This window comes from Mastomys coucha, unplaced genomic scaffold, assembly GCF_008632895.1.
Source record: "Mastomys coucha isolate ucsf_1 unplaced genomic scaffold, UCSF_Mcou_1 pScaffold5, whole genome shotgun sequence".
NCBI lineage: Eukaryota > Metazoa > Chordata > Mammalia > Rodentia > Muridae > Mastomys > Mastomys coucha.
The window spans coordinates 81,202,883-81,216,308 of NW_022196911.1; the positions used below are offsets into that span (position 1 = coordinate 81,202,883).

General features: G+C 38.6%; 1 protein-coding gene across 12 annotated transcripts in view; it reads left to right on the forward strand.

Annotated features, from left to right (window-relative positions):
• Bcas3 (BCAS3 microtubule associated cell migration factor) overlaps positions 1-13,426 on the forward strand; it is a 484,435-nt gene that overhangs the window by 77,920 nt on the left and 393,089 nt on the right. The window lies entirely within an intron of this gene.

A 13,426-nucleotide genomic window follows, 5' to 3' on the forward strand; every position in this document is an offset into this window, starting at 1 on the left:
GTGTTCATTTCTGATTCTTTGGCATTGATAACTATGAGCAGAATTGCTGGATGATGCTGTTTTAGATATATGCAAGTAGTTTTACCCATTCTAGGAACCTCTGTTGATCAATATGGGGTTCCAATAGCCAGGACAAGTTGTAAGTATGTGTCCTTCCTTGCCTATGTTCTAGGAGTTTTCCCATGAGACTGGATATTGAAATCACCGAGCAACATCTTTCTATTTGTAGTCACTTAGAATCAATTATCTTTGCTGTCCCCTACTGGCATTCCTACTACTGAATGCTGTCAATTAATGTCTCTTTATGTTTGAGAAATGTCAGTTCAACTGGAATAGCACAAAATATGATTCTGTGGCACAAGCTTGGTTAGGACAGACCCTAGATGGTGGCATAAGTCCTCATTGTCTTTAGATCATAAGTGGGAAAGAGGTGAGACAGGAAGTTCTGCATAGTCACTTTGTAGGAAAGGTCATCTAGTGTGAAGAGAGGAGGGGCGTCTGGAGCATCGTTCTGCTGTGTGCTCCCTGAAGCCCTGCTGCCCCTTTATGTCTGTGTAGCTCTTACTCATACCTCACAGTAGGTAATGTGGACCAAGTAGTTTGGCTTTTGAAAAAGAATTCTTTTTTATTATTTTCTTGGAAAACAGTAACAATGTCATAATCCTATTCAAAGTATTGTTTTGTGTTCATAAACAAATGGATATTATTTGAAAGTATAGTTTTGTATTCAAAGGTTATTACTGTTATTTTATATAAGGCAGTTTTATTCCCCTCAAGTTCATTGTTTAAAAAGACATTAGATTGAGTTCTTGACAATGATTTTTATATTGTAACAAAATCATGGCAGTGAGGGCTATGGCTTAGACTATTAGCATTTTTGTTTTTCAAACAGCAAGTACAATGAGGGTTAAAGCAGAGAGTTGACTGTCCTGTTAGGAAGTCCTGATGTGAGTGTGGGAGAAGTGTAGGGACTGGGACGCTGAGGGGGACAGGGGCTTTGATTGCCCTGCAGTACTTTTTTAAATGATTGAAACTCAAAAGTCTAGTATTTTTTTATTTCTCCCTTGAATATAACAGTCTATATTTCTCTCTGTGAAAAATTGAAACACTGTAAAGAACAGTGAAATATCTGCTTCGCCTTGACTATAAATTCAATTTAGTCCTGAATCATTTTCGTTTTTCATGAGATTTGGAAGGATGCCTTCTGAATAGGTTTGTCAACTTTGTTCCTTTCTCTAACATGGGAAAATTAAAGCTTTGGTTAGGAAGGACCAGAGAGTGGGGTAAACAGCTGCAGTGAAGGTCTGTGAGTCACTCGTCAAACAGCAGTGGTGGAGAATGATAATACACTCATCTACCATGAAAGATAAAACTGCTGCGATCGCAGCCATTTTAAATTATTAAATGCTGTAAACGCCATAAAGTTAATTAGAAGAGGAACAAGCTCTACAAAGATAAATGTGTTTTCAATATGATCTGTAGGGAGGGGTACAGTGAATAGGGAGGAAATTTATTTCTGGCAGGACTCTAGCCATGGAACTGTGGCTGAACTTTTTACCCTAATTACCTCCTGCTAATGCCTGCAGCGGTCTGGAATCAAAGCGGCGCTTCAGGCCCTGGAAATTCTCTGATGTGGCGAACGTTTGTTGTGTGAGGAGGGTTTCTTAAGAAAAAGCAGAATATTGTGACAGAATTAAAAAAAAATTTCTCAGTTACCACCCACCTCACTTGTTGCCTGCAAAAATAGAGTAATTGTTTGCATCTGTGTCTTCCTTTCTCCTAAGAAATAACTGTCATAAATCAATGTGACAGAGAGCCAGGGAGCTGAGGCTTGCTAGACATAGGTTTTTATTTTAATTTTTTTGCTTTTCAAAGTTTCTACTTTAAGATTTAGGTCCAAAAATATAAAGAAGCTTTGTGTGTGTGTGTGTGTGTGTGTGTGTGTGTGTGTGTGTGTATGTTGTTTATGAAGAAGCATTCTGCCCCATGTAAAAAAGGAGAACCCAGGCCCTAATGCGTGCTTTATGAAATGAATTCTGAAGACACTTAGTGTCAGAGTGACCACAGTTCACTGGCTTAGTCTTAGAAGCAGAGATGGGAATTTGCAGACTCCATTGTTAGTCCTCTGACTGACAAGGAGCTGAGGAAGAGCTCCCAGTATCCCTGGAAATCCAGAGTATTCGTCAGTCTTGCAGAGGATTTCTGGCCTCTTGTATACACATGTGGAAAACCCTCTGCAGAGAGCATTTCTGTGCTGTAGCCACAGGTGTAGGCGCCAAGATGACATAGTATCTGCCCTGGCATCCAGGTCTCTCTGAAGCTGGATCCCCAGTTCCAGACTTCTTGAAGGACTGTTGAGGTGATTCATGGTGGGAGGAAGAGCAGCAGCATTGTGGCTTCTTAATGCCAATGAAGTCATCATCTCGGGTAGAAACCTGGCTTGGCAGCCCTTTTTAGCCATCCAGAAAGGATGGCTATAATTTTTATAGTTAGGATGCTGTGAATTGTTTTTTGATCTTGGGCAGTTACGTGAAGTTTTATTCCTTACAACAGAATATTAAATTTCATTCAAGGCTGAGCTGAGACCCACATCCTTGTGTGATTAGGCTATGGTCACTAATTGCTCCAGTGTGATGATGATATTTTGCCTATTGTATACTTAAACATTTGTTTAACACCTGTGATCATGCATCTGTATGGTTTTGTGTATATGAGGATATTTCTTTGGACTCCCAAATTTCAAATCATGTTACAAATAATTACTGTTTTGTTCTCTATCTATGCTAAATTGTATTCAGTCCCAAGACGACGATATATGTTCACATCTAATGAATTACTTTAGAATTAAATGGCTCATGTTAAAGGCAACATACAACTTACATTCCCCTTGTTATTTTACCTTCCCTGCTTTACTCAGTGCTACCTGCCCTTTTAAGAGATAGTGAGTCAAACTGTTTATGTCTCTGTCTAATAAGAAAAGTAATGATGTCAACATTTTAACAAGCTTTGTTACTTATATGTCTATTTCTATAAAATTTTTAAATGATTATAAAACTTTATTTTTAGACAACCTTACTACATAGTCCTGCTGGTCTGAAACTCATTGTGTAGACCAGACTAGACACAGAGATAGATCTCCAGCCTCTGCCTGGGGTGCTGGGATTAAAGGTGTGACCAGCCATGCCAGGCCCAAAATAGGTTTTTGAAGAGTAGCTACATTTAACATCATGTACCTAGGTGCTCCTCAACAGCAAGCAGCTAACATTTATGTATTCAGATTCTACAAGCATTTAAAGAAGTGTTATTCTGGCATTCTGTTATAGATGCTAAGAATAATCACAGCACTCGGGAGAGTTAGGAGATTCAAGCTCAATCTAGACTCTTGGAAAAGAAGAGAGAGTGAGTCTGTTAGGCCACTCAGAAGGTATAGATAGTGAGAGGTTTTGAATCACACCCAAAATAGAAGTAAGGCGTCAATGTGCAAGGCGCAGCAGGCTCCTGACCCAGTCTTTGTGCAAACAATTGAGAATTATTTTATTCTTAATGTTCATGGGTGCCTCGCCTGCAAGCATGTCTGTGTACCACTTGTGTGCGTGATGTCTAGTGGAGGCCTGAGGAGATCTGGGATCTGCTGGCACTGGAGTCCAGATGCCTGTGAGCTACCATGTGAGTGTTGGGAATAGGACCTGGTGTGAGTTGGCTTCATTTATATTTAAATGTCACACATATTAATAGATTATGGATTTTTCAGTGACAGTGGAGTAAGAAAGTCAGCAGATTGCCTCATGGTGGGGTCTACTGTGCTCTCTAGGCTTGCTTTGCAGAAGTTGTTATTATTAGTTGCTTTTGTTGGTTGAGCAAGACATGAATTTGAGTTTTATAATGTTTTTTATTTATTTATAGATATACAAGACTGTTGATGAGCAAAATGATTTCTGTTTTTTTTTATAATAATGGAGAAGCAATTACAAATTATCTTGATTTTAGGAAAATAAGTTTGAACAAGATTCTGTGTATATGTGTATGAGATTCCTTTCACTATAACCAATTCTTTTATTTTTCTGATTATATTTTATTAGTTTTTACTTTTTATCCTACCTGGCTGTGGTAGTACATAACCTGTAATTTTCAGCCCTCACAAGGAATCCACACAATGAGATCCTCAAAACCCCCAAACCTTAAACTGTGAGGCAGTCATGTCTTACTGCTTGTGAGACAAGTACTGGCTTATGTTCTTTTCTCTATAATGTATTTCTTACTTATGAAGACTTTTGAAGATGGGTTTGTCATGTTCCACCTCAAGGTTCTGTGACTTGAGCCTGGGCATTCTGTCTGTATGGCAGATAACCTTCACAGACTGAGACATCTTTCTATCCCTTATAGAGTCTCACTAGGTAGCCCAGGCTGCCTCAAACTTGTCATGATGCTTCTACTTCAGCTTCCCAAGGGTTGGGATCCTATGTCCAGATTATTTTATTTTATTTATTTATGTATATGAATATTTTGTCTGCATGTATGTCTGTGGACAACATGCATGTCTCATGCCCAAGAGACCTGAAGAGGGTATCCGCTCTCTGGAATTGGAGTTACAGAAGATTATGTGCTTCCACCAGGTGGGTGCTGGGAACGGAATTCTTGACTTCTGGAATAGCAGCCCCTGCATACTCTTAATAGCTGAGCCATATCTACTGTTTTCTTTTTCCTAAATCTCCTTGCTATTGGTCTTCCATATTTTGTTGTCTATAAGAATTTTCTGATAAAATGGGAAAATAAATAGAACCCTTTGTTTTTTAGCTTTTTCTAAAGTATATGTGCTACTGAAGTGAGCATTCCGATAAAGTTTACTAATAGATGCATTGATTTTATTTCCTTTATTTTAGGAAGGAAACTTAACTGGAGAATTTCCTAGTTCTGTTCTCCCCAGGGGCACGTGTGTAGGATATTGTGCTAATTCATATTTTTATTACTAGTGTAATCTTAACCTTTTCCCTTTTCTTTCCATAATTTTTTTTCACATCACATCCCAATAACAGTCTCCCTCACTATATTACTAGTGTGAACTTATCTTTGTTTACTGAAGGAATTTATTTAGCAAAGGGAAATTTTAGTATTCCAAACTTAAACTACAAACAGTATAAGTGTTGTTCATTGTAATGTTCACTACCCTGGCAATGCATGAGTTTTCTTTGGTTATTTAGAAAACTGATGTTAATGAAGCTAGGGCTACAGTTTACTTCTATGTAGGCATGGTTGGTCTAGTACTTGTTATTTAGCCCAGGCTAGCCCCAAACTTAGAGTAATCCTCCTGCTTTAGTCTCCTAGGTTCTAGGATTATAGACATATACCATTATAGCAAATCTACGAGTTTAGTCTTTTTATGAATTTTTTTTTGCTGTGTTTATCACCATTAAATGAATGTCAACAATTTAAATAAATAGTCCATGTTGAGGAACTAAAATCTGTGCTCTTGTCAGAATTAATTTTCATGATATTTGATGCAGAGAATTATAGATCACAGTGATCAGTGATGAAGAACGAATCTGATATTTAAAGAAAAGCTTTCTTCTATAAAATTTTACTACTTGTAGGATTATGGTGAGGACTAAATGAGATAATATATGTGAAGGCTTTATGGTGATATCTGGAGCAATTCAAGTGTACAGTTTTCATCATTAACTTAAGGAATATAGAATGTCAGAAGGTTTTTGAGAGAAGTTAGGATCACTAGGGGGAGGATTTAAAATATCAGGATATTTGTCTCATAGATGGAAATTTACAGAGCAGCTAGCTATCTTGACTTTTTGTTCATCAGCTCTAAGCTAGACTTCAAAATAGGTCTTTAAAGAACGTGTTTGCTGTATTCACTGTGGTTTTGAGAGATTATCTTACTATATAATAGCTCAGGATGGCCTTTACCTAGCCTTAACTTAAGTGCTTGGATTTTAGGTGTATATTGCCATGACCAACAAAAAGAGATTTATTTGAAAGGTAATTTCAGAATATCAGGAAAAGTGAATTGACGGTTGTGCTAGTTAGCTTTTTGTCAGCCAGACATAAGCTAGTGTCATGTGGGAATTGGGAATCTGAATTGAGACAATGCCTCCATCAGATTGGTCTGTAGGCAAGTCTGTGGGTTGTTTCCTTGATTAATGAATGATGTAGTAGGCCCTATCTCCCCAGCCTCCATTGGCATGTCTTTCTTACCCATGATGTGTAGTACATATGAGGGCCCCCTCTTGTTGCTTTCTATGAGTTAGGATGAAAGTGTAGTGGCATGGTATGGTCAAAAATATGTCAGACAGAGCAGCTGAAGTCTTCTAAGATAGTTAACATTAATCCCTTTCAATTCAGAAAACATTCTTCATTCATTCAGTGAGAATTACTATGCCTAACAAAAAACAGGGAACTTCTGCAAGCCCACAATTTAGTTTAAGGCTCTATAAATCTGAGAAATGTACAAATGGTACTAACGATTTGTTTAATCTGTTTGATTACATTCTATTACTGAGAATGTTCTAATAACTTCTGCGTAAGATAAAACATGTCTGTTTTGATAGCAGTTATTTGATGGAACAGTTTGATATTGCCTTATTTATTGCACTTCAGAATTTTGGGGCTTCCTCTGCACTGTTTACACACATCTCCCCTGTTTACTGAATTGTGATTTATTATGCAATGCGTGGACCCATGGATTGGAAATGGTTTAATGTAAACAGAAAAAACTGCAATGTTGCAAATCTTAGTTACAATATAACTTTCCTAACTACCCTTTTGTTTGTTTGTTTGTTTTCTGAGGCAGGGTTTCTCTGTGTAGCCCTGGCTGTCCTGGAACTTACTCTGTAGACCAGGCTGGCCTTGAACTCAGAAATCCTCCTGCCTCTGCCTCCCAAGTGTTGTGATTGAAGGTGTGTGCCACCACTGCTTGGCCCCTAACTACTTTTGTTTGCTCCTTCCTGCTGTATGATGTTTCACTTGCACTCTACTCGTCCAAAATTAGGTGAAAGGTTTTTAAAATATGTTACATTTTATATTTATATGTTAATTTTATTTCATGTATATCATACATATAATTGGTATGTAATACTTGTAAGTTTTAAAAATTATTTATTCATGTGTATGTGTGTGTGTGTGTGTGTGTGTGTGTGTGCACTCATACACAGAGTATCAGGAAGCCCAAAGAGGAAGAAGTCCCTTGGAATTGTAGTTACATGTGGTTGTGAGCCATCAAGTGGTTGCTGGGAACTTAACTCAGATACTATGGAAGAGAAACAAGCTATTCATGAGCTTCCAATGAGCCAACTCTAGCCTCTGATTTTTATACTTTTAGAATAATATTTGATGGTAACCCATGTGGTGTGGTATTTTCCACCTGTGGCACCAAGTTATTTTCAGAAAACTATCAGAATTCAGGCTTTTAATCTCAGTATGTGGGAATCAGAGGTGGCCTACATATAGGGTGACATAGAACATCCCTTTCAAAACAAAACAAGAAAATGACTATCTTGACTCAGGCTTCACTTCTAGCCCCCTCCTGTTTGTGTGTGGAGATGGTGTTGCTTATGCCTTGGCTAGATCCTTCCCTGTGACAGCATCCTTATTAGCACGCTTTGGAATCACCAGGTCTTACTCAGAATAAAGAATTACTAAGTAAGCTAATCACAGCCTTAGCTTTTAATATGACTAAGTTATCATTTTCCTTTTTTTTTTTTAAAAAAAAGTACTAGTTCATAAAGAATAAGACCAATATGCTTTTATTCTTCAAGCTCTGAATATGAATGCAATACTATAATGCTATCAAAATTTCCCTTACATTTAAAGGATTAAATTTAGTAACACATGTTGAAGATTGTGCAGCTTTTTCTTATTTAAAAATAAGTGTTTCCATGCTTCTTACAATTCCTGGTAGATTTTTAAATGTCTTTGCTATTTTGTATTTTTTGCAAACATTGCACACTCTCGGAAAATGTCACTTCTCAGATACTTTGTTGCACTTTTCCTAATTTCATTTCAATCTGTTAAATATCATGGATGGAAATAATGATGGTCTTTGTAAAGGAAATAGTATCAATGTTTAGGATTTTGAAATCATAAAAGCCATATTTCACTTGGCATTAGCATGATGGTCATTGCGTTCCATTTTTTAAAAAGCTGTTTTGAAAACACGGTCCTGGTTTCAACATGACTGTGAACTCTCATCTTACCTGAATGTAAAACAAGAGTTATGGTATCCTTAGTAATTCAAAATTAGACTTGAGATATTCTACTAAATATCTCAAGTCTAGTATTCTATTATTATTATTATTATTTATTGCATTTTATTGAATTTAGTAATTAAATTTAATATGCAGTGAGTTGCCATTCCTATTTCACATCATGCATTAAATTATTTGCTTCTGTCTGTCTGTCTATTGATTGCCTGTGCCCTCACAGTTGGGCACATGTGCCTTAGACCTTTTGGAGGTTGTTTCCTCCCTTTTACCCTTTCTGACCCAGAATTGACATGAGCTCGTCTGCTTGGTGGCTGATGCCTTTGCTTGCTGAGCTGGCTCGCCTGCCTCTTTCTTAGGCCTCTCTTTACATCTGTCTGCTGCCCCTTCTTTGTGCAATGTTTAAAGTTTGAAGGTACAGTATTAGTTACCATGGATTACCTCAGATATTGCGAGAACAAATGCTGAGCTCCTCAGAATAATAATAACGTTCACAGTCTTATGAGTCCTTGTTCTGTGGATTCTTGAAGCCTAGTTTATAACCTAGAGAACAGATTTTCAAGCTTTCTAAAAAAATTATTGCACAAGAATTCTCAAGTGTATAGTGTGCCTAACTTAAACTCCTTATAGTGTCTAGAATTGGTATCTGCAGTGCCATCATGGGGTATTTCCCACATACATCCTTTGGCACCACAAAATGAGTCTAGTGAGAGCCTTTTAGGGCGTGAGGACAAATTTCAAGATCCTGCAAACGTATTTTTTTTCTCTGCACTTTATGTTTAAAATGCACCCCTGTGCGCTCCTCATTTTGTAGGTATTTTAAATATGCCCATCAGCAGCTGCCAGTGCCTTTTAGGTTTTCCATTTGGGCATGGGTGCTGGGCACTAAACACAGGTTCTTAAAGAGCAGTACATGCTCTTAACTAGTGAGTATTTTGAGTGTGATATAATTCAATGTTGCCATACTCTTATTCTTTGTTTTTGTTATTCTTTTTCGAGACAGGGCACACTTGTATTCCTAATTATGGGCACTGCATCTCATTCAGGAGTAGTTCTTTCCCCCCCCAAATGTTTATTAACAGCTTATTGTATTCTAGACACATTTCTTTTCTTTTTTAAGATTTATTTTTTATTTTACTTTTATGTGTCTGAGTACACTGTAGCTATACAGATGGCCGTGAGCCATCATGTGTATGGTTGCTGGGAATTGGACTCAGGACCTCTTGCCAGCCCCGCGGCCCTGCTCACTCCGGCTTAATTCACTGTAGTTGTCTTCAGACACACCAGAAGAGGGCATCCAATCTCATTACGGGTGGTTGTGAGCCACCATGTGGTTGCTGGGATCCGAACTCAGGACCTTTGGAAGAGCAATCAGTTGCTCTTACCCACTGAGCCATCTTGCCAGTCCCAACACATTTCTTAAGTAATACAAAATGGATGATCACTGGCTTAACCATGACCAGTGTTGGAAACTCTGAAAGCAATGTGTTAAGATGTAAACATAAGTATTTAGAAGGCAGTTTGATAAGCCAAAGCTTGCTCCTCCCTAGCACTTCTAGGGCTCTGGACTTTTTGACCAGATTGGCAGTACCAAGCCTGAATTCCCTCCCTTGGAACAGGCTTCAGATGTAGTCAGAAAGTTGTTGATTGCTATATAACAGTCATGCCACCATTGTACCAATTGGTAGGTATTGAACAATAGCCAGCAAGGAGGCAGGGAGTTTCCTGTTTGTTTGAGCTTGTTTTATGTCATGTAGCCAAAGTGTGTGGTATCATTGACAATAGGACCATAGGGTTTCCCTTTTGATTGTCATGTTGAAATTTAGTATATTAATGTCATTCTCACTTTCTAGGTTTTGCCTCATGTCTTCTCTGTTGTCTGTGTCTTCCCTAGTATTGAAGCACTTGCCATTATGTCCTGGCCCCCAGTTTCTGTAGCGTTTGTTATCTCTGTGGTTTTATTACTCTGTCAGGTATGCACTCTGCCTGCTTTCCTTTGCTAAAATTGAGTTCATAAAAACCAACATACCCTGCTAAACTGTAGTTCATTGGAAATGTTGCAGAACAGCTACTTGTTATCAAGCCACACTCCTCACACTGAAGGAAAGCACACCCATTAGGAAGTCAGTCCTCATTTCCTCCTCCCTCTAGTCAAGGCAGCCCGATTCTGCTCTTGTCTCAATGGATTTACCTCTCAGGACACCTTAGACAAATGGATTTCTACACGATGAGGCCATTCAAGTCTCTGCTTCTTTCACTTAACATAATGTTTTTGAGGTTCATCCACATGGTGGAACATGTCAGTACTTTTACTTTTATTGCAGAATAGTCTTGTCTTTGCTTATCCAATTGTTTATCTGTGTGCTATGGGCCTGAGTGTGCTCCCACTTCAGTTATTATGAATAATGCTGTTGTAGGTATTAATGTATGGACATTTGCATGGACATATGCTTTCACCTCTCCTGGGTATATGCCTAGGAGTGGAGTTGTGGGACCTCAGATGATACTGCTCTATGTTTGAGGATCTGCCAACCTGTTTCTCACAGGCAGTCCACCATTCCCGATTCCTACCTGTGGAAGTCACTGTTTCATAGCACCTGTGGGGAGCTACTTAGCTGCTCATGTCAGCTGAGGGATTTCAGTCCCTCTGACAGAGAGTGCATGGTTAATTGACTGCATCTGTGGTGGCAGGAGACTCAGTGATATGAGCAAGTGACCACCAACAAGCTCAGACCCAAGGACAGAATGAGGGTGAGGAATAAATACTTTTCAAAGGCACACCTGCTAGTAACTGGATTCTAGTCGTAGTCCCCACAGCTTTCTAAATAGTACCGCCGGGTTGTGGCGATGGCTCAGAAGACATGAGTTTGGACCCCCATCACCCATGTAAAAGCTGGGTGAAGGATCAGGGCAGAGAAGAAGAGGTAAGCTTTTTCTTGGTGTTCACTGACATGCAGGCTAGCCAAATTTTAGGTTCACTAAAAGACCTGCCCTGCCAAAATAATGGGGAGGATGATTGAGGTAGACATCCAACATTGACCTTTGGATTCCACATGCAAGTATACACACATGTGCACACACACATAGGAAGTATATGTACATGAGCATATTGGCACAGGTAGAAACCAGGTATTCTGAACAGAAATCATATGGAGGCCATTTCAAATTCAGATTACATTACCAACACACATGGACCAGATTTCTAGTTTCTCTTACTGAGAGTTTTTTTTCTTTTCTTTATTTTTACTTTTAAGATTATGCCCAATCTAATTAGAATGACATTGTGCCCATTTTATTGTTTTGAAACAAGATCTTTGGCTAGTTAATAAAAAAAAAACCCAAAAACCAAAACTATTGAACAGGCAAGTGAGCTCTCAACACAGCAGTAATTCTATTGTTGAGATGAAACACAATGACCAAAGGGAAGTTGAAGAGGAAAGATTTTTACATCAAAGGAAGTCAGGGTAGGACCCTGGAAGTGGGAGCTGATGCAGTCCATACAGGAGGAGTGCTTCTTACTAGTCTTTTCAAGCTGTTTTCTTACAGAACCCAATACCACCAGCCCAGGGACGACACCACTCATAGTAGGCTGGGTCCTTCCACATCAGTCACTAATTAAGAGAATGCTTTACAGGATTGCCTAAAGCCTGATCTTATGGGGGCATTTTCTTAATTGTGTTTCCCTCCTCTCAGATGACTCTAGCCCATGTCAAGTTCACATAAGAATCAACACACAGAAGTTATATTGGAAATAGCGAATTATCAAGGAGGATGGGAAAGGAACTATAGGGACTATAGGGAATGGAGGTGGTAGGTGTTTGTAATTAATCCTGAATTTCAGGATTTAGGCCTGGCTTTATTGTGTGTGATTATTCAGAGTTGGTAAGTACAGTTAGTTTTGTTTGACTAGGGTAATTTCAACTATGGATTCATTTAGATGATAATATTGCTAGCTTCTTATTGATGCCTGTCTTCTGCATTCATTATATTTTCAATATTTTCTCATCCTGGGATCCATGTTGTCCCATGGTTTACAATTGCTTTTACAGAAAGCTTCTTCATCAGTAAGGAAAAGCCTTGTCTTTAACTAGACATAACCAACTTTTCTCACTGAAGTGACTAGAGAGTTCATCCCTTTGGCTATCATAATATATGAAAATCAGGCCTTTCCCCATAAAATATTAATAACTCCTGTTATGGATATGAGTCATGCACAACTGCTAACGATTGTTGCTTTGTAACTTACTATAAAACACCTCATTTATATAAGGAAAATTCATTTGAGCCAAATTACATCCATCATTGTATTTATCATAAAAATTACAAACTATGTTTATTGTTCATTTTGATACCTGTGTGTTAGAAGACAGCCTCTCTGACCTGATTCAGAGGATTTTATGCACTCATTTGCTAATTTTGTTGTATCTGTTCTGTTTTTCCTATAGACTCAACCCTTTACTTAAAATGAACTAGTTACACCCTTGGGTTCTTTAAAAATCAGCTTCATTTTGATGTGAGGTCATAGCTCTGTTCCACTGACCAAAGCACTGGGCATGCCAGTCTGGGAGAGCTTTGTAGAACCCGGCCAACTGTATAACTTTATCACGGTATCGGCTTCTGCGGAGCACGTGTGCTGGGCAGCAGCACAAAGCAGAAGTGGTGAGATACAGAGACCCAGAGTTTAAAGGAACCTTCTCTCCAGCTGTCGGTAAATAGAATCAAGACTGTAATTGCTGTGTTCCACACAGATGGGCAAGGCTTCCCAGTATCCAGGAATCCCAGTATCCAGTGCCCCACTGCCATGAGCACTTCACTGGAAAGGATACAGTGCATCCCCTGCCCTCTGGTAGTTCCATTGGTTGCTAACTTGTCCCCTTAGCAGTAGAGGGTCAGATTAATTTTGGGTATAATATTTTAGTTTTGTTAATTTTATAAACTAAGTTTCAAGATTTCAGAAAATTTCTCCCTCTTGAGTTGCTCTGTATACATGCAAGGTTTATTGCCATGGAGGATAGCAATTTCCCAACACCAGGTACCCACCTAGTACTCTGCGCCACACTGCTCTCCGCTGTCACTCAGTTCTTGTGCAGTTTTACACAGAGAAGAAGCCAGTTCCTAATGCATCTTACTAAGTTTTATTTTTGTGCTTTAAAATGATATTTGTTTTACAATTTAATTCTATTTGTGTGTGTGTGTGTGTGTGTGTGTGTACAATATCT